General features: G+C 40.1%; 1 long non-coding RNA gene across 2 annotated transcripts in view; it reads left to right on the top strand.

The window, feature by feature from the left end:
* LOC149982863 (uncharacterized) overlaps positions 1 to 25,737 on the top strand; it is a 34,096-nt gene extending 8,359 nt beyond the window's left edge. The window contains exons 2-6 of one of the 2 annotated variants that reach the window (XR_016496948.1): positions 7,583 to 9,646; positions 23,189 to 23,401; positions 23,575 to 23,790; positions 24,041 to 24,236; positions 24,403 to 25,737. This is a non-coding gene — a long non-coding RNA (uncharacterized LOC149982863). Of the gene's footprint in view, positions 1 to 7,582; positions 9,647 to 9,737; positions 10,322 to 23,188; positions 23,402 to 23,574; positions 23,791 to 24,040; positions 24,237 to 24,402 lie in introns of those variants that run through there. The other variant, XR_016496949.1, reaches the window with a different exon arrangement.
* The last annotated feature ends 570 nt before the right edge of the window (positions 25,738 to 26,307 follow it).

The following is a 26,307-nucleotide window of genomic DNA, read 5'->3' as shown; positions in this document are numbered from 1 at the left end:
TGGGCTATACGCGGCCTTGTCTAAGGATGGTAAGTTAGGGGTTGAAGACATCCCTCTAGTGGTGTGGGGGCTGTGCTTTGGTAAAGTGGGTGGGGTTATATCCTTCCTGTTTGGCCATGCCCCAGGACTACCTGGCCTGATGACTCCTTGCAGTCCCCAGTCCACCTGGCCGTGCTGCTGCTCCAGTTTCATCTGTTCTGCCTGCGGCTATGGAACCCTGACCTGTTCACCGGATGTGCTACCTGTCCCAGACCTGCTGTTTTCAACTCTCAGCAGGAGCAGTAGAGATACTCTGAATGATCGGCTATGAAAAGCCAACTGACATTTACTCTTGAGGTCCTGACCTGTTGACAACCACTGTGATTATTATTATTTGACCCTGCTGGTCAAAACAGAATAGCATACTCATGAGTTGTTTTTATGTTAGGCCCTGATATGGCTACGCTATATGGCTATGGGTTACACTAGTTCATTTATCAGACAAAATTTGCTTAGAACAACGGACCTGTTTTTCTCCAAACGATTTCCAAAGAAATAGGTCGCTATTCTGTGTTGAGCGGTTAACAAAGAAACAGGTCCGACCTATATGCTTAATTTAGAGTGATTTATTATTTATGCAGCTTTAGTTGTGATACAAACATTGGGCTATACAGTATGATTAGATTTTTAATACATTCTAAGGCTGCATGATGCGACTCTAATGGCGATTTGAGAAAAGTCACATGAAAGGCATGAGCTTTGATTTGTTTCTTGTCAAGGCTGCACCCACTTCTCTCTCTCGTTCACAATTTGACAAGCACTTGATAATATTCTCACCAGCATCATATTTCACGCCTGCATCCCCATTGTGTGGCCATAATGCCCCCTAAAACAGCCATGCATTTTGCGGCCAAAGTCGCCGGTGTGCCCTTGGGCTGAATATAATACTCCTAATTCCCTTCTCCCTGCTGCCGTGCTCCGAAGCAAATCTCACTCACATGGCTCTCTCAGATATCTCAATTCATATTTGTCAATCCCTGTCACGTAATCGATTCCTTCTCACAGGCATCTCAGCTAAAAAGTAGACTACAAGTGAAGACAGGCATATTAAGGAAAGCATCTGCTGTGCGTCCCTCTTATCGAATTCCGAGGTGCATATTGAAGATGTTAGAACTGTCCATATTTAGCCTACTTTTCGTCAGCCAACACGAATAGCAAAAACACTAGCCAATGTGAATGTACTATCCCCCATAGTTAGTTCAAAAGTTGACCCATTGTATTGGTCAACTTGTCCTTATGTGCAAAATATATATATTCCAAACATACTCTGGGACAGTTGTGGGATGCGATAGATCCCAAATTAATACAACCACTCAAATCAAAAAACCTTTCACATGCAATGAGGCAAAATGCAAAAGATCAGAACATTTAGCTTAAAATGTTGATAAACTATTAGGCTATTTCTTCATATTATAAGCGATGCAATGCACACAGTAGTCTCTAAAGTTAATGCTTTATTATAAAGGTGCATTTTTATGGTGTAAATGATCTTTCCCTAAACTTGAATCTCACGGCCACCTGTTAGAATCTACACCATTTGTAAAGCGGATTAATGTACTTAATTAAGAAGTTATTTGCCCACTTTAGTTGTGATATAAACCTTTTCAAAACATATAGGCCTATGGGCTAGGCTACTACATGAGGCGTTCAATTATGATTTGAAAAAGTTGCAAAAAAAAAGACATGCACTGTTTTTTGCCTTTACTGCACATGCTGGGCATCATTCACAGGTGATAATGTTTCATTCACATGTGATAGGCTAATATTGTCACCCATCAGACTGTTGTTAATTTAATGTCGTCTTTACATATACTAAATAATATCTATGTAAAATTGGAACAGGGGCATGAAAAAAATACATGTCATCTACGTATGCACTTAATAGCAAATGGATGATGTATTTCCTGTGGTTAATTTTCATGCCAGTCAGGTAGGCTGTATTCCTGTTGTAAAAGCAAAGCAATGTCCTTAATATTAGGAAAGTTGATAAATACATTTAAGTCGGCCTAGCTTATAGAAAGCTGATAAGGTCCTCTTCAAAAAAGGCCATCACGCAATTGCATAGCCTATAGAAATTTTGGGCAACATGTGCTCTCATGAAGTGTTCAATTAGATTTTTTGAAAGCATTTGCATTGATGTCACATTACTTACATCCTCTACAACAAGCTCATTTTCTACTCCCCCCAAAAAAAGCCTGGGAGGAGTGAGAAAAAGCTTTAGGGTCAGTAGCTTCAGCCCTTATCTCTGATAAGCTACCCAGGAAAGGGCTAAGAACAGCCCATATTAATGATATATGTAGCCTTAGAAATAAGGCTTGCTAACATCGGATAACATTCATACACTGGCCATCTCTGAAACTGAGGTAATTCCTTTGATGATACAGCAGTAGCTAGCTATACAAGGATATAACATTACAGAAAAGACAGGAATGCCTATGGGAGAGGTGTTGCTTTATTTCAGAGCCATACTCCTGTAAAGCTTATAGGGAGGATCTCATGTCAAATATTGTAGAAGTGTTGTGGTTGCAAGTTCACCCGCCTCATCTAAACCCTCTTCTTTTGGAGTGCTGCTATAAGCCACCAAGTGTTGTAAGTATTTGGATATAATTGCTGTATGCATTTGGATAAAATGTGTGATGCTCCCATTCAATGAAAATGGGGGGAGGGGGGGCGTGCTCGGTCCTCATTTTCCTGTAGTCCACAATCATCTCCGTTGTCTTGATCACATTGAGGGAGAAGTTGTTGTCCTGGCACCACACGGCCAGGTCTCTGACCTCCTCCCTATAGGCTGTCTCATCATTGTCTGTGATCAGTCTTACCACTGTTGTGTCATCGGCAAACTTAATGATGGTGTTGGTGTCGTGCCTGGCCATTGCAGTCATGAGTGAACAGGGAGTGCAAGGAGGGGACTGAGCAACCCCTGAAGGGGCCCCTGTGTTGGGGATCAGTGTGGCGGATGTATTGTTACATACCCTTACCACCTGGGGGCGGCCCATCAGGATGTCCAGGATCCAGTTGCAGTGGGAGGTGTTTAGCCCCAGGCTCCTTAGCTTAGCTATTGATACCAATAGTCCATGACATCCACTTGTATTGATCATATCTTCACTAATGCTGCAGAGTTTGCTCCAAAGCAATATCAGTTCCCATTGGCTGTAGTGACCATAATATTGTGACAATAACAAGGAAAGCCAAAGTGCTAAAAGTTGGGCCTAAAGTAATTTATAAGAGGACATACAAAAACTTTTGTTGAAGATGTTGGTCTGATTTGTATGAGGAAGTGATTCCAGATACAGCTCCGGAAGTATTTGTACAAATATTCACGCCAATTGTTAAGAAATGAACTGTGAGAACTTTAGAGCCCCCTGGATTGATGATGAATTGAAAATGGTATGGTTCAAAGAAATTATGCAAAAGAGGTATTTAACTTTTTTTTTTACAGAGAACAAGTGTCAGCGTAGATATAGATAAGGGCACTCAAAATGTACTTCACTGACTCAGATGACTAATGATTGGTTAAAGTAAATGGATAATAAGATGACATTTGGAGCTGGATTGTTAGATTTCAGTGTAGCCTTTGAAGTTTTGGATCATAAATTGTTATTGTAAAACCTCAATTGCTATAGCTTTACATCACCTGCCATCACATGGTTGGAGCGTTATTTATCCAATACAACCCAGAGAGTGTTTTTCAATGGAAGCTTCTCTAACATCAGATATGTACACTGCTGTGTCCCTCGGGGCAGTTGCCTTGGGCCGTTACGCTTCTATTCTTTTACAAATTATTTGCCACTGGTCTTACCCAAAGCTAGAATTACTACATATTCGGATGATTCCACACTCTACATGTCAGCACCCAAAGCCAGTGAGCTCACTGACATTCTAAATAAGGAGTTACAATGAGTATCAGCATGGGTGAGTCATAATAAACTGGTCTTAAATTAATCAAAAAATTAATTGTATTAATTGTATTAATTGTGCATAAAGGGTGTGACCATTGAGCATGTTGTGGAAGCGAAACTCCTAGGTATGACATTGGATGGTCAATTATCATGGTCAAGTCATATTGAAAAAGTTATTGTCAAGATGGGGAGGGGTTTGCCTGTTATAAAAAACACAAAAATCAACTGTACTAGTTGATCAGGCTTTGGTCTTGTCCCATATTGATTTCTGTCCGGTAATATGGTCAAGTGCACCAAAGAAAGACCTTCAAAGCTGCAGCTGGCTCAAAACAGAGCAGCACGCCTTGCCCTTAACTGCACTAACAGCAAAATGAAGTGGTGGAAAAAGTACTTTGTTGTCATACTTGAGTAAAAGTAAAGATAACTTAATAGAAAATGACTCAAGTAAAAGTGAAAGTCACCCAGTAAAATACTAGTATTTGGTTTTAAATATACTTAAGCATCAAAATTAAATGGAATTGCTAAAATGTACTTAAAGTATCAAAAGTAAAAGTATTAATAATTTAAACCAGATGGCACAATTTTCTTGTTTTTTAAATTGACGGATAGCCATGGGCAAACACTCCAACACTCATAACACAATCTACAAACAAAACATTTGTGTTTCGTGAATCTGTCAGATCAGAGGCAGTAACGGGATGACCAGGGATGTTCTCTTGATAAGTGTGTGAATTGGACAATTTTTATGTCAAAATGTAACAAGTATTTTTGGGTATCAGGGAAAATGTATGGAGTAAAAATGTATTAAAAAATCATTAGGCATGTAGTGCAGTAAAAGTAAAAGTTGCCAAAAATATAAATAGTTGAGTAAACTACAGGTACCCAAAAAAACCTACTTAAGTTGTACTTTAAGGTATTTTTACTTGAGTAATTTACACCACGATCAGTCTTTCCTAGTTGAGGGTTGATGAGAGATTAACTGCTTCTCTTCTAGTTTTGAGAAATATTACTATGATGAAAATTCCAGATTCTCTGCATAATAAAATAATATACAACTGAGACACCCATACATACCCGACAATTACTCAAGCAAACAACAAAATGACCTTAAAATGTTTACAAAATAACATTTCATGGAACAATAGAGACTGTGAAATGACACACACACACAAACACACTATCACACTCTAACACAATCTACACACACACATTAGTCTTCAGTTTTATTGTATATCATTGTATTTCAAATTGGTGTGAGTGTTCTTGTCTATCACTTGTCCTGTTTTATGTTTTTGTGCGGACCCCATGAAGAATAGCTGCTGCTTCGGCAAAAGCTAATAGAGATCCGAATAAGCCAAACCAAACTCCCTCTGTCACCCACACACACACACACACACACACACACACACACACACACACACATACACACACACACACACACACACACATCCCCCCCCCACCCCCCCACAAACACACACAAAATATTATATTGCCCCACTGCCCCATCAGCTTAACATTATGCCTGTGAGCTTGGCGCAAATGGCATGAATACAAATGCATTCTGGGACAGCTCAAAGCGTTCTATAATCTGACCCCACTTGTCGCTATCTCTGCCCCTGTCAATCGGACATGGCAGCGCATTGTAAGGATCACTATCTATAATTAATAACTCAGACACCATGCAGGAGCACAAAGAACTAATCAGGGATGTTTTTCCGGGGAAGACATTTAATGAAGAAACTTAAGTTGAGCTGTCTGTGTTCATTTCCTCCTAAAGTTGTAGCCTTTTATGCCTATGCATGTTGTGATGATTCAAGTTAACTTTGAGAGATGAGTGGTAAGGAATCTAATTTCCCCAGCTCCCGTCTTATTCAGCGAGCCACCAGTCAAAGAAATTGGTCAGCAGAAAAAGTTTAATTTCAGTCCTTGTGAAGTTAATCAACTTATAGGAGTGCCCATAATAAATTTGGGTTCTCTGGAAATTGTCTCTGAACAGGATTTTTTATTTTCCCAGAGTCCAAAGCAAAAGCACACAATTTCACATTACTTTTCTCCCTATGGCAGATATGGCAGATTGTTGTAGACCTGTCGTGGAAAATTAAATAATTAGTCATGCTATCCTGTGTTTTAATGCTTAAAGAACAGTCTGTTGTTATATGCTAGTGTTTTTTATAACATGGTGTCTTCGTGTGTCTTAGTCATAAGACTGGGTGTGTAGCTAAGATCCGTTTGGGTGTGACCGCAGCATGTGACATCCCATGGGTACTATCTACAGGAATTATGGAAACTTTCAGAAAGGAGCACATTACAATGTTTGCTGTTGTGAATGCAGTTAGACGGTTGAGCCCTCGGGCTATCAACCTTGTGCTATCTTAAATCTGCATAGACAACTAATTGACTTTTGCACACTATCTGCTGACTGCCACGTATACAAAAATAATGTACTTCTCTATAAAAGCTGATACCGACACTGTTCGTTGGGCCTTTAACTGCGCAACAGTTGAAGTGCATAGTTAACTGCTCCATTTTTGAAAATCTTATAATAAAGTTGTTGAGAATACACTCTCCGTTTGGTTAGAAATTACCACATTAGACCTTCGTCTGTGAGTGAATAACTATGGAGAAGAGGCAATTCCACAATGCTGGCCTGCGTTTCCTTCCCACCATTCATCATTAAGAAAAAAAAAAACTTTTGTCTAGGAAGCTGGGAGTGTTAGTATTGACACAACAAGCAGAAAGAGTCTAAATAGAATCAGCTAGTTTAACAATGTGTCTTTGACAATTTAGCGTGGTGAGCGTGCATATTCCTTTATTTCGGATGACGCTGACAAAAACAATAACTATACAAAAACGACCATGAAGCCTAAGGGCTATAATGCTACAAACAAAGGCAACGTCCCACACCCACAGGTGGGAAAAAGGGTACCTAAGTAGGTTCCCAATCAGAGACAACGATAGACAGCTGTCCCTGATTGAGAACCATAACCGGCCAAACACAAAGAAATAGAAAACATAAAACACAAAACATGCCCACCCCAACTCACGCCCTGACCAAACCAAAATAGAGACATTAAAAGGATCACTAAGTTCAGGGCGTGATATTCTGTAGTACAGTAATATTGGCTGTACTAGAGAATTTCAGAACATAGTATATGGGATTGATTAAAAATGTAGCTTCATTAATTGGATTAATATTATGGTGTTTCTATCCAAGAAAAACAAAAAGCAAGACCCTTAAGGTTTCCATTTGGAAAATATGGTGCTATACAGTGTGACTGTTTTCACACCATAATTGTAGGCTAACCAATACCCAAATGGTGATTCAGTGAAAATGAAAATCTCTTTGATTTATCAAGACCAGTCCCCATGCTTGTCTCAGAGCAGTGAGAAACAGTTCTGAATATGTGTTTCTAGTTTTAGTTTGGCCAGGGTGTGATGTGGGTGGGTATTCTATGTTTGTATTTCTATGTGTTTGGTCTGGTATGGTTCCCAATTAGAGGCAGCTGTCAATCGTTGTCTCTGATTGAGAACCATACTTAGGCAGCCTAGTTTCGCCCTTGAGTTGTGGGTAGTTGTTTTCTGTTGTGTGTCTGCACCAGCCAGAACTGATTCGGTCGTTCGCGTTGTTATTTTTGTGATTTCAGTGTTCATTAAAAAAATATGGACACATACCACCCTGCAACTCGGTCCTCTCCTTCCAACAGCCGTTACAGAACTACCCACCACAACCGGACCAGGCAGCATGGTAACCAGGAGCAGAGGGTTCTGGACTCCTGGACATGGGAGGAGATTTTGGACGGTAAGGGACCCTGGGCACAGGCTGGGGAGTATCGCCGCCCCAGGGAAGAGCTGGAAGAAGCCAAAGCCGAGTGGCGGCGATATGAGGAGTTAGACGGCAGCGCAACAGGGACGAGAGGCATAGCCCGGTGCGCTACATCACAGCTCCTCGTATCGGCCGGGCTAGAGTGGGCATCGAGCCAGGAGGAATGAAGCCGCACGGTGTCCCCGGTTCGCCAGCACAGCCCAGTGCGGTCTGTTCCACCCCGCCGCACTTGCCGGGCTACGGGGAGTATCCAGCCAGGGCAGGTTGTGCAGGCTCGGTGCTCGAGACCTCCAGTGCGCCTACATGGTCCGGTCCATCCGGTGCCTCCTCCACACACCAGGCCTCCTGTGGCAGCCCCACGCACCAGGCTGTCTCTCCGTCTCCTCCCTCCGGAGTCTCCCTCCTGTCCGGCGCATCCGGAGTCTCCCTCCTGTCCGGCGCATCCGTAGCCGCCCGTCAGTCAGGAGCTGCCGGAGTCTCCCGCCTATTCGGGGCTCGCTGCAAGGGTCCCCAGTCCAAGGCCGACTTTATTTAACGTCAACATTTGTTCAGAACAATTTGCTTGATAACAAGATAAAATGTCCCTCTTAAAAAGTATCAGGAAGAAAGGTGGATAATGAAAGTCAGTCTCAGAGAAGAATGTACAGAGAGATATGCGTTCATCTCTCCATCTTTTCCCAATGCCAAGCAACTGTGTCTTATTTGCTATGAAAATATTGCTGTTTGCAAATAATTAAATCTCAGACTAATTACAAATCTAAGCATGGATCTTTCAGTGTCCTTCCCGCCCCATATCGAGGCCCGACACAGAAACATTGAATTGTTAACGGCAAGCTGCACACAGCTTTTTTTGCTGACATATTCTGTAACTTAAATGGGTTAAATCTGCAGTTATAATGAAGAGGGAAACAGTCAAGGTGGAGAAATTTGAGGCCTTTTCTAGGAAGCTTGAGTTGTTCGATTTTGACTTGTTCTGGAAGGCTACTGTACTTCAACACACTGAAAAAACGACAGGCAGAGGAGAAGGACTTTGTCACAGAGGTGATAAAAAATGTAATCAAGCAGCTGAGGGACAATTTGTCCACCACATTTGAAGACTACAGCATGCCAATGGATATCATTGCATTTGTACGTGATCCTCTAAGAGTCCGCCTAGGTGGAGAATTCTCCTCCCTTGCTAAGAAAATGATACCCTTGCTTGATGATTTTTATTTTTTTATTTTTTTATTAAGTCAGTTAATTAAAACCTCTTGGGGCTAGGGGGCAGAATTTTCACTTTTGGATAAATAGCGTAAATAGCCCAATTTCAACTTCCTGCTACTCATGCCAAGAATATAAGATATGCATATTATTCATATATTTGAATATAAAACACTGAAGTTTCTAAAACTGTTTGAATCATGTCTGTGAGTATAACAGAACTTATGTAGCAGGCAAAACTAACTGTTCAGATTATTATTTGTTTTGCCTCTCTCTGTTCCCTGCCTTGTTATTGCCAAGGGATATTTCTTAGCAACCCGTTTTCAGTTCCTATCGCTTCCACTGGATGTCACCAGTTTTTGGAATTTGGTTGAGGTTATTCCTTTGTGCAATGAAGAAGTAGGCCAACTAGGAACTGGATACACTTTTGTGAGTTGCGTAAGACAAGTGGCGCAGGTTTGTTTTCATTCCTGTATTGAACACAGATTGCACCGTCTACAATTTGATCGATTATTAACGTTTAAAAATACCTAAAGTTGTATTACAAAAGTAGTTTTTTTTCTGGATCAAACGCGCTTTATAAATGGACATTTTGGATATATATGGATGGAAATAACTGAATTAAAGGACCAATTGTGATGTTTATGGGACATATTGGAGTGCCAACAAAAGAAGCTCGTCAAAGGTAATGCATGTTTTATATTTTATTTCAGTGTTTTGTGTAGCGCCTGCAGGGTTGAAATATGCTAAGAACAAATTTTTATTTACAATGACAGGCCTACACCAGCCAAACCCAGATGACGCTGGGCCAATTGTGCGCCGCCCTATGGGACTCCCAATCAGTGGTTGGATGTGATACAGCCTGGATTCAAACCAGGGACTGTATTGATGTCTCTTGCACTGAGATGCAGTGCCTTAGACCACTACTCCACTCGGGAGCCATGACTAATATGACCAATAAATATTGTCCTGCTAATAGCCCATCCTAGAAATTCACAGCCTGCTACGCTTGTGAAAAATAAAATGCCTCCAGCTGTCCATCCCTACTGTAAATAAAAACACAATGTTTTAAGGGCTTTTGTATAATTTTAATGCAGGGTTAATAATAATAATAATAATAGTAATAATACTTTTCCCCCCTTCCACTTGTTAAAGGTTACAATTGATTAAAAAAAACTTTATCAATTAGTATATTTGAATATAACCACAATATTTGTTGTATTATTTGTTCTGTCTTTTCTGGTGGATTAAACTGAAATTGCAATCAACTTTCTATGGCTTGTTTAAAAAATAACAATATTTTGGAGATGATTTTGTTTTCAAATAACCGAAAGTGAGCGATTAAAATGCCATTCTTGAATATGGGGTGAGACATTCTTACTAATTTGTAAATAAACCCAGTTTGTTACTTTAGAATAACTTTTTATGTCTTTTTTTCTGCTGGACCCTATGTCATAGAGGTGTTTTTGGGACCACATCGTGTCTATTGTCCTGCTAATATCCCTTATGAAAACCAAGTGTTTGAAAACATTTACGATGCTTTGGAGATTGTTTTGTTTTCAAATAACCGACATTTTTTGGCTATACTAGAGAATTTAAAACCTATTTTTGTAAGAACATAGTATATGGGATTTTGCTTAATTAAATGTATTAATATTATGGTGTTTTTATTCCAAGAAAAACAAAACCCTCCATTATCAAAATATGGCGCGGTGCAATGTGACCTTTATTTCACTAGGCAAGTCAGTTAAGAACAAATTCTTATTTACAATGACACCGGTCAAACCTGGACGACGCTGAGCCAATTGTGCGCCGCCCTATGGGACTCCCAATCACGGCCGGTTGTGATACAGCCAACCTAACTATGAAATACATTTGACGATACAATTCTCCCCCTACCCTCCTTCTTGGCTTATTGGTCTATTGCCCTGCTAATAGCCCATAATGGCAATGTACAATGTGACCGGTGTAGGTGTAGGCTACATTACTACAGTAAGAGCAAAATAAATCTAATATTTTTATATTTTTATTACAAAAAACACAAGGAAGGGGTAACATTACAGTGTTAGAACATGAAGGACAAACAATATAGCATCAAGACACTATCAAACATGTAGCAGTCTTTCCGCAACAGAGCCATCCTTATGTGTGTGTGTGCATGAAAGTGATATGAAATATGTCATAGTTTCCTTTTTCACGATCACAATCTTGTGAAACCTGAACGCTCCAAGATCCCCCCCATTTCCCCAATAGCTGTCCCTAAACCATTCAAGACCCCTCCCACAGTCCCCGCCTAGAAGAAAAAATTCCATTCTCCACCCCCAAGAACCCCCCCAATTGCACCAAATAGAAAAAAGGAAAAGACAGAAGAAAACAGCAAACAATAATGCAAAAAAAATAAAAGTTAAACAAAGAACAAAGGACAACGGAAATCATAACAAAAATGCCTACTTTATATGTTTGTGTGCATATCTGGTACTATTACATGTATGTGTGTGTTCTTGTATGTGTTTATTTTGAGAGTGTGTGTATATGCATGTGTACAAACACCTGCACGGCATCAGTCTCAGGCAAACCGGCATTAGTTGTAAAAACACTGCCACTTAGTGTCATTCAAATGTACTTTTATTATGTTTTATTTAAACTTTTTTTCCCTTTATCTTTTGACCATCATTCTCTCTTTCACACAGCAACTCCACTCCCACTTGTCTCCATTTTCCACATACCAACCCTCAGCTTCCCTCAGCCCATCCCATCTATCTCTGCTGGCCACCCACTTCGTGTTTCTACGCAGCACATATCTTTCAACTATGCTATTATGTTTAACGTACAATTTCAATCTATCTAATCGAATAGAATCTGCAGATTAGATTGCATGTTGAAGGTAAATACTTTTACTAAGAGTATTAGTATATTAGTAATTGACTGACCCGGTCTCTCCAGGTCTCCTAACAGTACTAGGGTCCAGTTTTAGATCAATGCTATGCATTTTCAGCCATTCCTGAACCTGAGACGAGAAACAGGTTACCAGGGCAATACCAAAATAAATCAAATCAAATAAATCAAATTTTATTTGTCACATACACATGGTTAGCAGATGTTAATGCGAGTGTAGCGAAATGCTTGTGCTTCTAGTTCCGACAATGCAGTAATAACCAACAAGTAATCTAACTAACAATTCCAAAACTACTGTCTTGTACACAGTGTAAGGGGATAAAGAATATGTACATAAGGATATATGAATGAGTGATGGTACAGAGCAGCATAGGCAAGATACAGTAGATGGCATCGAGTACAGTATATACATATGAGATGAGTATGTAAACAAAGTGGCATAGTTAAAGTGGCTAGTGATACATGTATTACATAAGGATACAGTCGATGATATAGAGTACAGTATATACGTATGCATATGAGATTAATAATGTAGGGTAAGTAACATTATATAAGGTAGCATTGTTTAATGTGGCTAGTGATATATTTACATCATTTCCCATCAATTCCCATTATTAAAGTGGCTGGAGTTGAGTCAGTGTCAGTGTGTTGGCAGCAGCCACTCAATGTTAGTGGTGGCTGTTTAACAGTCTGATGGCCTTGAGATAGAAGCTGTTTTTCAGTCTCTCGGTCCCAGCTTTGATGCACCTGTACTGACCTCGCCTTCTGGATGATAGCGGGGTGAACAGGCAGTGGCTCGGGTGGTTGATGTCCTTGATGATCTTTATGGCCTTTCTGTAACATCGGGTGGTGTAGGTGTCCTGGAGGGCAGGTAGTTTGCCCCCGGTGATGCGTTGTGCAGACCTCACTACCCTCTGGAGAGCCTTACGGTTGAGGGCGGAGCAGTTGCCGTACCAGGCGGTGATACAGCCCGCCAGGATGCTCTCGATTGTGCATCTGTAAAAATGGTTTATTGATTCTGTATCCTCACAACAAAATCTGCAGAGCTTCAATGATTTTATATGCCCCAAATATTCAACATTTTGTTGGTGGCAAGAATTCTATATAATAATTTTAGCTGAAAAGCACGAAGATTTGAATCTTGCGTTGTTTTATATGTCAACTCATACACCCTGTACCATGGAATCGGTTCATCAAAAATCTCTTCCCAACTATTTTGCAATCTGTCTGGCAAAGTTGTCAACATCCTGGTCCTCAAATGAAACTGGTAATACTTTCCTGTTTATGCTATTTGTATTCCTCCGCCAGTTTTGATCCTTTATATTGGGCAGACCAGTTCCCTACCTCCTCCCACTGCCACCCGCCTCCTCCATTTTTGGGGCAATGCTGTAATCAATTGTTTGTACTTTTGGATTGAGCAGACCTTCCAGTACAATTCTGATAACTTCATGAAGGACATAACTCTACCATTACAATTTACAATATAATTTAAGAACAAAATACCCTTTTCAAACATCTTTCCCATAAGTACAGGATTTTTATCAACCAGCACATTTGAGTTCAGCCATAATATTTGTTGTAATATTTGGTCTATCTGTCAGGGGGATTAAATTGTAGCCAGCTCTGCAATGCTTGTTTGAAAAAGACAGATACTTTGAAAAAAGTGTCATTTTCAATTAATCGAAAATGAGACATGGCAATCTGCACAAAGGCAAAACGGCCATTTTTAACAATGGATGAGTTTTTCTTATCTGCTTGAGAACCATTTAGGGTTCAAATAAAACTTTAGAATGAATTAATCTTTTAGAGGTTTTGTGCTTTTATATTTAATAATCTCAACCCACCCAATTCACATTCATTATATAGATAGGCTTGTTTTATTTTGTCTCTGGTTTAGCATCCCGGATAAAGCTAAATATTTTTTGCTTATATGATTTGAAAAATGAATCATCAGGAGTAGGCAGTGCCATAAGTAAGTGAGTAAACTGAGATATGGCTAAGGAGTTAATCAGGGCAATTTTAATAATATACAGTTATTTACCTCTCCATGATTGCAGGATCTTGTCTATTTTTGCAAGTTTTCTATTGAAATTCATTGTGGAGAGCTTATATTTTGTGATATGATTACCAAGTATGTCTACTTCACCATCAGCCCATTTTATATGTAAGCTGCAAGGTAATGTAAAAGTTGTATTTTTTAAGGATGTAATATTGTACACTTATTATAATTAGGTTTTTGTCCAGAGAGTACAGAACAATTATCTAGATCTTTAATGAGACATTGCAGGGATCTAGCTTGCGGACTTAACATAAAACTTGAGTCATCGGCATCATGCTATTCCTCTGTAATTTGGCCTTCGCACTGATCTTTCTGTACATTTGTTAATTTTCAATTTTTCATGTTATTTGGATGAAAGTCCTTACCGTAATCTTCATTCAGTGGGGGAGGATAAGATGAAAAAGAGAACATCTGCCTAAAATAATTAGCTTCCTCTTTTAAAATATCATTCGGAGAATCATAGATGACTCCATCTTCAGTAACAAGTGGAGATTCAGGAAGAATTTTGTGCATTTTTCTCCATACTTCATCCAGTTTGCTTTATTTTTGTAATAATTACATTAGATCGTTCTTGAATAAGTTCCTCAAGTTCTTTTTGTTTTTCCTCTAACTTATTTTGTATCTCTGTAGTACCGTTTTATTGCTATCTACCTGTACTATTAGTTCATGGATTTCCCTTGTTAGTCTTGTTTCTTTAGCCAGAAACTGCTTTTTTATGATTTATGAAAATTGGAAAACTTCAGTTATAAATTATTTTGTCTTAGTTAAAAAATAAGTTGTCCTCCAGTAAACTTTGATTAAATTTCCAATATCCCCGTCCATGTGGAAAATCTATGAGTTATGTGAATGCCAATTAGATGATCATCCGATCGCGTTTTTAGTCTCCAAATATCCATAATATTTGTGATTTCCTTAAGGGCACGGTGATGATAGTTTGTAGAGTGATTACCTTTACGGTCCATTGAGGTACTTAACACTGTGTTATAATGATTAGATAATTTGTTGCCTGTAAGTTCAATAATTTGGTATTAATGTTTTCAAAGTGTGGATCATCCTGATTTGGACCATATAGATTAATGAGCCAAATCTCTTTTTCGTCCACTTTCATATTCAAAAGGATCCACCTTCCTCGTGAATCAAATCAAATCAAAGTGTATTTGTCACGTGCGCCGAATTCAACAGGTGTAGTAGACCTTACAATGAAATGCTAACTTACAGGCTCTAACCAATAGTGCGAAAAAAAGGTGTGTGTGTGTGTACAACAGTAAAAAGACATTTGAATATAAGAGTAGCAAGGCTACATACAGACACCGGTTAGTCAGGCTGATTGAGGTAGTATTTTCATGTAGGTATGGTTAAAGTGACGATGCATATATGATGAACAGACAGTGGCAGTAGTGAAAAAAAGGGGTTGGCAGGTGGTGGGACACAATGCAGATAGCCTAGTTAGCTAATGTGCGGGAGCACTGGTTGGTCAGACCAATTGAGGCAGTATGTACATGAACGTATAGTTAAAGTGACTATGCATATAAGATAAACAGAGAGTAGCAGCAGCATAAACGAGGGGTTGGGAGGGGCACACAGTGCAAATAGTCCTGGTAACCATTTGGTTTCCTGTTCAGGAGTCTTATGGCTTGGGGGTAAAAACTGTTGAGAAGCCTTTTTGTCCTAGACTTGGCACTCCGGTACCGCTTGCCGTAAGGTAGCAGAGAGAACAGTCTGTGACTAGGGTGGCTGGAGTCTTTGACCATTTTTAGGGCCTTCCTCTGACACCGCCTGGTAAAGATGTCATGGATGGCAGGCAGCTTTGCCCCGGTGATGTACTGGGCCCTACGCACTACTCTCTGTAGTGCCATGCGGTCGGAGGCCGAGCAATTGCCATACCAGACAGTGATGCAACCCGTCAGGATGCTCTCGATGGTGCAGCTGTAGAACCTTTTGAGGATCTGAGGACCCATGCCAAATCTTTTCAGTCTCCTGAGGGGGAATAGGTTTTGCTGTACCCTCTTCATGACTGTCTTTGTGCACTTAGACCATGTTAGTTTGTTGGTGATGTGGACACCAAGGAACTTGAAGCTCTCAACCTGTTCCACTGCAGCCCCATCGATGAGAATGGCGGCGTGCTCGGTCCTTGTTTTCCTGTAGTGCATAATCATCTTCTTTGACTTGATCACATTGAGGGAGATGTTGTTGTCCTTGCACCACGCGGCCAGGTCTCTGACCTCCTCCCCATAGGTTGTCTCGTCATTGTCTGTGATCAGTCAAACCACTGTTGTGTCATCAGCTAACTTAATGCTGGTGTTGGAGTCGTGCCTGGCCGTGCAGTCATGAGTGAACAGGGAGTGCAGGAGGGGACTGAGCACGCACCACTGCGGGGCTCCTGTGTTGAGGATGTGTTGTTACCTACCCTTACCACCTGGGGGCGGCCGTCAGAAAGTCCAGGATCCAGTTGCGGAGGGAGGGAGGTGTTTAGTCCCAGGGTCCTTACTTTATTGATGAGCTTTGAGGGAGGGCACTATGGTGCTGAACGCTCAACTGTAGTCAATGAATAGCATTCTCACATAGGTGTTCCTTTTGTCCAGGTGCGAAAGGGCAGTGTGGAGTGCAATGGAGATTGTATCATGTGGATCTGTTGGGGCGTTATGTAAATTGGTGTGGGTCTAGGGTTTCTGGGATAATGGTGTTGATTTGAGCCATGACCAGCCTTTTGAAACACTTCATGGCTACAGACTCGAGTGCTATGGGTCGGTAGTTGTTTAGGAAGGTTACCTTAGTGTTCTTGAGCACAGGCACTATGGTGGTCTGCTTAAAACATGTTAGTATTACAGACTCAGACAGGGAGAGGTTGAAAATGTCAGTGAAGACACTTGCCAGTTGCTCAGCGCATGCTCGCAGTACACGTCCTGATAATCTGTCTGGCCTTGTGAATGTTGACCTGTTTATTTTCTTGGTGACAGGGGGCAGTATTTTCACGTCCGGATGAAATGCATGCCCAAATTCAACTGCCTGCTACTCATCCCCAGAAGATAAGATTTGCATATTATTAGTAAGATATGCATATTATTAGATTTGGATAGAAAACACTCTTATGTTTCTAAAACTGTTTGAATCATGTCTGTGAGTATAACAGAACTGATTTAGCAGGCGAAACCCCGAGGACACACACTTGCAGTTCCTACCACTTCCACAGGATGTCAACAATCTTTAGAAATTGGTTGAGGTTTTTCTAAATGAGAATTGAGACGATGCGCACTTGCATCCCAACTGTCCCTTGCCAATATAAAACTATTTTCTAAACCTGTACACAAGTGTCCCACCACAACTTGTTTTATTAGCATGATTCACTATAAAACACTGCCAGACAGATGCACACTCTGATAGTAAAAAAACAACTAAATATCACTGAAGCACACGCATAAAAAAATTAATTTATATGACTGCTGTAAGTACATCAATTGTTTGCTCACTGGGACATTAATATCCAATTACTCAGTAACAACAATTGTGAGCTTATTACAATATTATAGACACTAAGTCCTGGGATTTCTTCAATGACTTGAAAAGCTGACTTCATTAGCGTGGCCTGCCTCCTCAAATGTGCCTGCTTGCTTCTATTAGCTAGCTTCATTGACAAACACAGATATGGAACTTAGATGTATGTAGCAGCTTGTGCTTTATCTACGATAGTATGACAGCTTGCTGATAATGAAGTTGTATACATGTTCCCGGAAATCAACAGCTGAATCAAAACTGTCTGCAGTGCACTGACTTTTTCATGCACATTTTTTTACTTATTAAGAAATACTCTGACTATTTTGAGGAAGTGGTAGTGGCTATGTTGTTTCTACCATGATTCAAGAGGGAAAAACAACCGTATCTGACCGGGTACAATATGTGAACATAACACAACCACATCCTGGAATTTCCTATGATCTTCAATGTAGAAGAACCCTTTACCTAACGACTGTTGTGCAGCTTGTGAGCAACATTGAGCAAAACAGCCGATTCTCAGTTTTTCATAGATAGCGTTAAATAGTTTGTAGCTCAAATCATTCATACTCTGCAGATGTTTATGAAAAAGACCCAGACCCAGGCCACTTCGGGGTCCGCCCTCATCTCACAAACACCGCTCTAGCTCAGCCCCTGTGAAACAATTTTTTTGTGAACAAATGTTTAATTTTGTTGTTACAGCTAATGGTTGGAATATTAATCTAATGTTATAACCCAGAAGTCTGTAGCTCAAAGTCCATAATGTACTGGCATTACATTGGGAATGTAGGAGTTAACCTCTACAGGATCAGTGGGTCCCCAGCAGGGATGGTTGAGCTAACGTAGGGTAATGTGATTATCATGAGTTTGTAAGTAACAAGAAAATCTCCCAGGACATAGACAAATCTGATATTGGCAGAAAGCTTAAATTTGTGTTAATTGGGTAGGGGGAAGTATTTTGAATTTTGGATGAATGAGGTGCCCAATGTAAACTGCCTGTTACTCAGGCCCAGAAGCCAGGATATGCATATGCATGGTAGTATTGGCTAGGAAACACTCTAAAGTTTCCAAAACTGTTAAAATAATGTCTGTGAGTATAACATAACTGATATGGCAACTGAGGACAATCTATCCAGGAAGTGAGACATTTTTGATGTGGGTACTTTTCTATTGAATGCCTATACAGTAATGAATGGGATAGGACCCAGATTGCAGTTCCTATGGCTTCCACTAGATGTCAACAGTCTTTAGACATTGTTTCAGGCTTGTATTCTGAAAATGCAGAAGAATTAGACCATTTTCTAAGTGGACTGTAGAATGAACCAGAGCTGTTTTGCGCGTGTGACCGATTGTGCGGCGTTCGTTGATTTTCCTTTCTATTGAAGACGCTATTGTCCGGTTGAAATATTATCTTTTATTTAGACAATAGACAACCTGAGGATTAATTATAAACATTGTTTGACATGTTTTGACGAACTTTACCGGTACTATTAGGATGTATTTGTCTGCATGTTGTGAACGCCTATGAGCCAGTGGATTACTCAACAAAACTGAGTTTTTGGGGCATAAAGAGGGACTTTATCAAACTTTTATTGTATAACAGGGACTCTTGTGACTGCAACCATCTGAAGATCATGAAATGTAAGTGATTCATTTTATCGCTATTTCTGACTTTTGTAATTCCTTTACTTGGTTGTAAAATGTTTGTATGCTTTTGTAAGCGGGGCGCTGTCCTCAGATAATCACATGGTATGCTTTCGCTGTAAAGCTTTTTTGAAATCTGACATAGCGGCTGGATTAACAAGAAGACAATCTTTAAGACGATGTATAACACTTGTATTTTTCTGAATGTTTAATTTCTGTATTTTGAATTTGGCGCTCTGCAATTTCACAGGATGTTGGCCAGGTGGGACGCTAGCCCATAAGAAGTTAATCTAACTGCACTGTCCAATTTACAGTAGCTATTACAGTGAAATAATACCATGCTGTTGTTTGAGTTATGAACTTGAAAATGTATTAATAAACCAATTTGGCACATTTGGGCAGTCTTGATACAACATTTTGATCAAAAATGCTATGGATCAGTCTAATTGGATCAGTCTAATGCTTTGCACATACACTGCACGGCCATCTCGTGGCCAAGATCTCAATTTCACCTGGGCTGGCATTAAGACATTATGGCCTTTCTCTTGCGTTTCAAAGAGGACGGTACAAAAAAATACCAAAAACCGCAAGTTCTGTTCTTTGTACTATCTTTTAACAGATCTAATGTGTTATATTCACACACATTAATTAAACATTTCCACAAATTTCAGTTTCTCCTTTCAAATGGTATCAATAATATGAATATCCTTGCTTCAGGTCCTGAGCTACAGGCAGTTTGTAAGGGGTGCGTACTGGCTACAGAGAAGTCAGGCGCAAGAGAGCAAAAACTGTGTTTACAACAGAGCAGTTTAATAATTAAAACCACCGGAAACAGAACAAGCAATTAATGGGTACAAAACCTGTCGCACACTAGATAAACGTGCACATGCACTTACAACAAACAATTCCGGACAAGGATATGGGGGGGAACAGAGGGTTAAATACACAACATGTAATGATGGAATTGAAACCAGGTGTGTGGGAAGACAAAACAAATGGAAAATGAAAAGTGGATCGACGATGGCTAGAAGACCGGCGACGCCGACCGCCGAACGCCGCACGAACAAGGAGAGGAACGGCAGAGAAGTCAGGTGCAGGAGAGCAAAAACTGTGTTTACAACAGAGCAGTTTAATAATAAAAAACACCAGGAACAGAACAAGCAATCAATGGGTACATTGATGGCGCTCCAGATAACCGAACAATCAATCAATGGGTACATTGATGGCGCTCCAGATAACCGTGCACATGCACTTACAACAAACAATTCCGGACAAGGACATGGGGAGAACAGAGGGTTAAATACACAACATGTAATGATGGAATTGAAACCAGGTGTGTGGGAAGACAAGACAAAACGAATGGAAAATGAAAAGTGGATCGATGATGGCTAGAAGACCGGCGACGCCGACCGCCGAACGCCGCCCGAACAAGGAGAGGAACCAACTTCGGCGGAAGTTGTGACACAGTTAGATTTGGGTATGTAATTTTAGGCGAAAATTGAAAAGGGGCGGATCCTTGAGGTTTTAACTGCAATTTACAGAACCTCTCTGGGATAGCGGGAAACCTGTCGACACCTTCCGGTGAAATTGGAGGGCGTGCAATTCAAATAAATATTCATAAAAACTATGGATATTAAACATCTAGGTACATACAAGTGTCTTATGTCAGTTAAAAGCTTAAATTATTGTTAATCTAACTGCATTGTCCGATTTACAATAGACTTTACAGCGAAAGCATGCCATGCGAATGTTTGAGGATGGCGCCCCACATCAAAATATTTTTCAAACCAGCACAGGCTTCAGGTGCATGTGACAAATACAATTTGATTTGATTTGAAATGTTGGTTAATCGCTCAGCAGTATTGTGATATGGTGTCATGCCTGGCCAACAGAATAGAGTGCATCTTTTAGGTGTCACGTTCTGACCTTAGTTCCTTTGTTTTGTCTTTGTTTTAGTATGGTCAGGGCGTGAGATGGGGTGGGCAGTCTGTTCTTTTTTCTATGATTTGGGATTTCTGTGTTTGGCCTGGTATGGTTCTCAATCAGAGGCAGCTGTCAATCGTTGTCCCTGATTGAGAACCATACTTAGGTAGCCTGTTTTCACCCTTGAGTTGTGGGTGATTTTTTTCTGTTGAGTATTCTGCACCAGACAGAACTGTTTCGGTTTCGTTCATTCACTTTGTTGTTTTGTATTTCAGTGTTCAGTTTGATTAATTAAATATTAACATCATTATTACCACACTGCGCTTTGGTCCTCACCTTCTTCCACCGACGACCATTACGTTAGGTCATATTATCTGGCATTTAGTCAATTGTCATGACATAGCACTAATTACCAGTGTCTAAACAACATTGTTTGTGATGTTACTTACGTTATGAAACAAACTAGCCATGCTGTTTTTCACTTCATAACTTCCCAACTTTTGTTTCTTCTTCCTTTTCCCCTCTGTAGCGAACTGACAGTAGTGCAAATGAGCCCAGACGTTTATTATGCTTTGTAGTTTGTGTTACCCCGAGGTGAGGAGTTGCTAGGCGCAACACTCCTAAAGGAGAGAGCAGGCTGCTCACTTGAGTAAACTGGGCTGTCTTTCAGTGGCACAATGTGTGACTCAAACCTAAGCAGGGCAAGTTTCTTTGAAAAAATTGACGAAAAATGAAATAACAGTTATTTTTCACCTCATCCTTGTATTGCTATGGTAATGTGACTCATTTCAGGTGTAGGATTTCAGTGGCAAGTTTTCCCAAAATGGAGGAAATGTGCAGTAAACATTAAAGTTGTTGTTCACTTCACCTCATGACTTGCTACTGTTATCACTCAACATTGTAATTTTATCATCTCCTCATGACAGAACACGTACAGTACATTAAAAGTGTTTCAATTAAATTAAAATATCTTGATTACTAATCTATTTCCAAACTTGTCGCTAATTTGTGTGTGAATAGACTCCTTCCATGCCAGGGATTTGTTTATGAGCCTCTGATTTCATATGGTCTATGAAATTCCAAGTTGTTACTTTCTCTCACCTCTTCTCCTACCTCTGCACCTATGGTGATAGTCTCAGGGAGTTGTTCAGTGGCAGGTAAATATTCTAACTTCACCTCACTGCATTTCATCACAAACACACAAGCACACACACAGAGAGAATTCCATCATCACACGTAAGCACACAGACACACACACACGTCTGTGGAATTTGAAAGGCTGGAGTTTGGGTGAACAAAACATCAATTGAGCCGCCTAGAAAAGAGACGATAACCTCCATTGAGCCAGAGTTGCTGGATCTGCTTGGGTATGAGATTTGCATCACAACAACGTCCCCAGGTGATTTCATGTAATTTGTTAGTGAATATCGATTTTGTGTGAACATAAAGCATGTTAACCAGCCTGTCCATGATTATGAGGCAGATTGAGAAGGGAAACGTTTGAAGTCAAATTAGAGGGGTGAGATGGTTTGAGACCTAGTTTGGGAATGGACTATTTCTAATACAAGTAAAAACAGCCTTCAATGCAAACCACCTCTCATATCTTTAGTGAAAAATGCAGAACAGGCGTAGTATGTCTTGCAAGAGATTTGTTCACCATCTCCTAACTAGGTTGCATGAAGATATGCATGGCTTTGGGTTGTGTGAATTAGACTTTTGTATGAACTGTAAAATGCACCATTGATTATGTTTGAAATGGAAGGGTGAATTACACCAGTAAATTGTGTTATTAAATTGTAAACTGTGTCAGTGATGCCATTTCCATTACCAGCATCCCCATTAAAGGAAAGATTCACACATTGTTCATTGATATTATATTGTTTTTGGGCATCTATAAGCGATGTTCTATCGATTCCTGGGGTCATTTCATGTTTTCATGTGTATCTGAGCTCTTGCCGTTCATGCAGGCAGAAATACAGCCGGTATTATGTAGCATTGTGATAAAGCTGCTTTCACTACACTGGAAGTTAGATGATAACTTTTAGATCGAAGACATCTATAATACATGTCAGATTTCATACTGGCCAATGTCATAACAGCTGAGGTTATCTTCTCTCTAATAAGCCATTGATTATATTTTTGCGATTTTCCTACCTCAAGACATTTTTTATTTAATAGAGGGTCCACCACATTTCTCCTATCTTTCTGCCTTTTCAGTCCAGGGTGCATTGGATATGTGTCTGTGTCTGTTGAGTGATCTGGAGGAAAGGCTAGTGGCATGGGAGGCCAGCAAAACTACTCCTGAAGATCTTGATGCCTAGAGGCTTGCTTGAATTACAGATGAGCAGCGAATCAAGGAAAGGACCTGTGGTGCGGGTGCCAAAAATATGATTGATACGGAGGATGAGATTTTATTGGCCAAGTGCGTAGGTATGTGAAGTGCATTGTTTGAAAAATGTTCTCCATTCATAAATACTCTGTCACACACTATCTTGTATAATTAAAAAAAAAAATTAAGCCTAGCCACAATAGTCCACTTTGTAGGAATTGTTGGTATGCTTTTATCATTGCTCACATTATACTTTATACATCACAATTGATAGCTTTTAAGACCACCTGTCAATTGTCCACGGATTTTGGATTCACTCTGGGTTTCCGAGGATAAAACTACAGTTCATGGCCTTTTCATGAGTGTACTCTACACTCACAATAGAGTGACGATGAGGAGTCTGCTGAAACATGCCAATTACAGAAGGCTGAAGCAAGGACTGTCCTTGTTTTGCTCAGTGACACACCAAAGCATCCAAAGCAAGAGACATGTAAGTGTTTAAACATATCTCGAGATACATGCCACTCATAAAATCCTGCCAAAATTCGGCCCATATCCTTATCCATATACTCACACCCTATTCATCTGAAATATCTGTGCCATGCCTCAACTATTTCAGACTCCTCTTGTATTAGTAGTAGTAGTGGAAATAGGAGGAGTAGGGGTAAAAGATGATGGTATGTTTGTTTGATATGTGTCTGGACAGATTCTTAGTGTCTTCACATCAATGTATTCCACAGAAGGGTCTAGGGATTTAGCGTTCAAAGAAACCACCTAAAACGGAGGAGTGTGACAAAGAATCTACATACCATCAGAGGAAACTTGGCTCCTGCTCAACAACACATGTTTGTAGTTGAGGCTGGGGAAAGGAGAAAGTTTGCTATGGCCATCAGCATGGACGATAAAGCCTACCTACAGTACTTCCTGGGACATCAGGTTTGTTCCAGTGATTTGATCATGTTGTTATTAATTGTTGTTGAATGTTTTTTTCATTGACTCTATTTGAATAGCCAGTCATTTTGTACAACATCACAACATGTGTTGTGTGTAAAGGTACCATGTTGTGTTGGTTAATAACACAACTGTTCATATTTTCACACAGGGATTTTCTGGGTCAAAGAAACCTACCTCTTCAGGACTTGTCTGAGCCATCACTGTATATTACACCATCTGCCTTCCGTGTTCTGAAGAAAGAACCCACTCAAGTGGACCAATACCTTCATTTCTACAGAGAATTTCAGTATGGCAGTACAAATCAGCAACCCTGTCATTCTTTCCTTACAAGGCACTTGAAGGAAAGACAAAGGGGTAGCATGATGGCAGAAAAGCCTTTAGTAGACCGGGTATGAGATGTCGACGTGTAGAGACTCTTAGCAACTCAAACACGTATGCAATATTTAATGTCACAAATTACAATGTAGGTGCCAGAATGTTTTATTGTAAATAAAAAGGTTAATATGGGAGTAATTGCTTGGAAGTACCTGGTTTCACAGTAAATGCTCTGGTGAAACCTGATGGTGCAGATGACTCGTCAATTCTTAATCGGATTTCTTCTGTCACAACCGAAGCATGGCTCTCCATCTATTTTTTTTTGCATTTTCGTCAAGGGCTGACTGTGTCATCGCTGCGATATCGGTCTCTGACAAACCATGGATGTCAGAAGATATTTGCCACCGGATTGCACCTCCATCACAGATAGGGTCACCTGAGGGTCAAACAATTTGAAATGTTATAAACTGCAATCTGGAATGGGTGAAACAGCATCACTGGCTGCCCAAGTGCTTAGCTCTGTATGTGAAAACATGAGAGTAGAATGTAAACAAAAGCAGCAGTGTCAATCTCATGTGAACAGCCGGGTTGTCATTTGAATGACAATGCCTTTGGAGAGCTTGAACAATTTTGTATTACACCTATAATAAGTTACAAAGGCATATTTTTACCCATTGATGCATTCAACATCTCTGCTTAGTTTTGACCGGAGTATTCAAAAGGTTCTGTGAATGCGACTCAGCAGCTGTGTTAAATGAATCCAGACTCTCTCTGCTGCTCTAAATCATACCTAAAAAGACACCATTTTAGTTTAAATGGTATTGTCACACCCTGACCTTAGATATCTCTGTTTTCTTTATATTTTGGTTAGGTCAGGGTGTGACTAGGGTGGGTATGCTAGTTTTTGTACTGTCTAGGGTTATTGTATGTCTAGGGTTGTTGTAGGTCTAGGGGGTTTTGTATTTCTATGTTGGACTGATATGGTTCTCAATCAGAGACAGCTGTTTATCATTGTCTCTGATTGGGGATCATATTTAGGCAGCCATTTCCCCTTTGTGTTTCGTGGGATCTTGTTGCCTGTCTGCACTATTCATATTAGCTTCACGGTTTGTTAATTTTGTTATTTTGTTCAGTGTTCATTCTTTTAATAAATAAGAATGTACGCATACCACGCTGCGCCTTGGTCTCATTCGTATGACGAACATGACAGGTATCAAACTTAATGTCCCCTTATGTTCTCTCTTTTGTCATATGATGTGTAAGCTATTTTCATTGCACATACATCTTGAGCTCTGAGCAATATTGTACATGACTGTACAAAACGTATCTCAAAATAAGACACACCCAATCCAGAATCAGTTAGCTCAATGATCTGTGGACAGACCATGGGTATTGGAGTGATTTCAAGATGTTTGAGCAAATCTTGCATGAACTGCATGTAGCAGTCCAACAGTCTCTTTCCTGAAATGGAAGTCAAGCCACTTTCAGCATCCTGTACCATCTCGACTACAACAGACAATTGATCAATTACCCACAACTTTTAGCAATGTCTGCTTCAGGCAGGATGTCTTTGACGTCCAACCAGTCATTTGTAGCTAGCTTCAGTTGCTGTTTAAAAGATCCTAATTGGAAGTTGGTATAATTCCTGAAAGGACAGTCAGGCTTCGGTAACACACACATGCTTCCATTGCTTGTCAAGGAAGTACTTTATGGCATCCCTGGTCCAGCAGAAAAGTTT

The sequence above is a fragment of the Oncorhynchus mykiss genome, chromosome 6 (assembly GCF_057628025.1).
Source record: "Oncorhynchus mykiss isolate SJ-2025 chromosome 6, ASM5762802v1, whole genome shotgun sequence".
Taxonomy (NCBI): domain Eukaryota; kingdom Metazoa; phylum Chordata; class Actinopteri; order Salmoniformes; family Salmonidae; genus Oncorhynchus; species Oncorhynchus mykiss.
The sequence above is the reverse complement of the archived record's forward strand: the minus strand, read 5'-3'. Positions and strand labels throughout refer to the sequence as shown.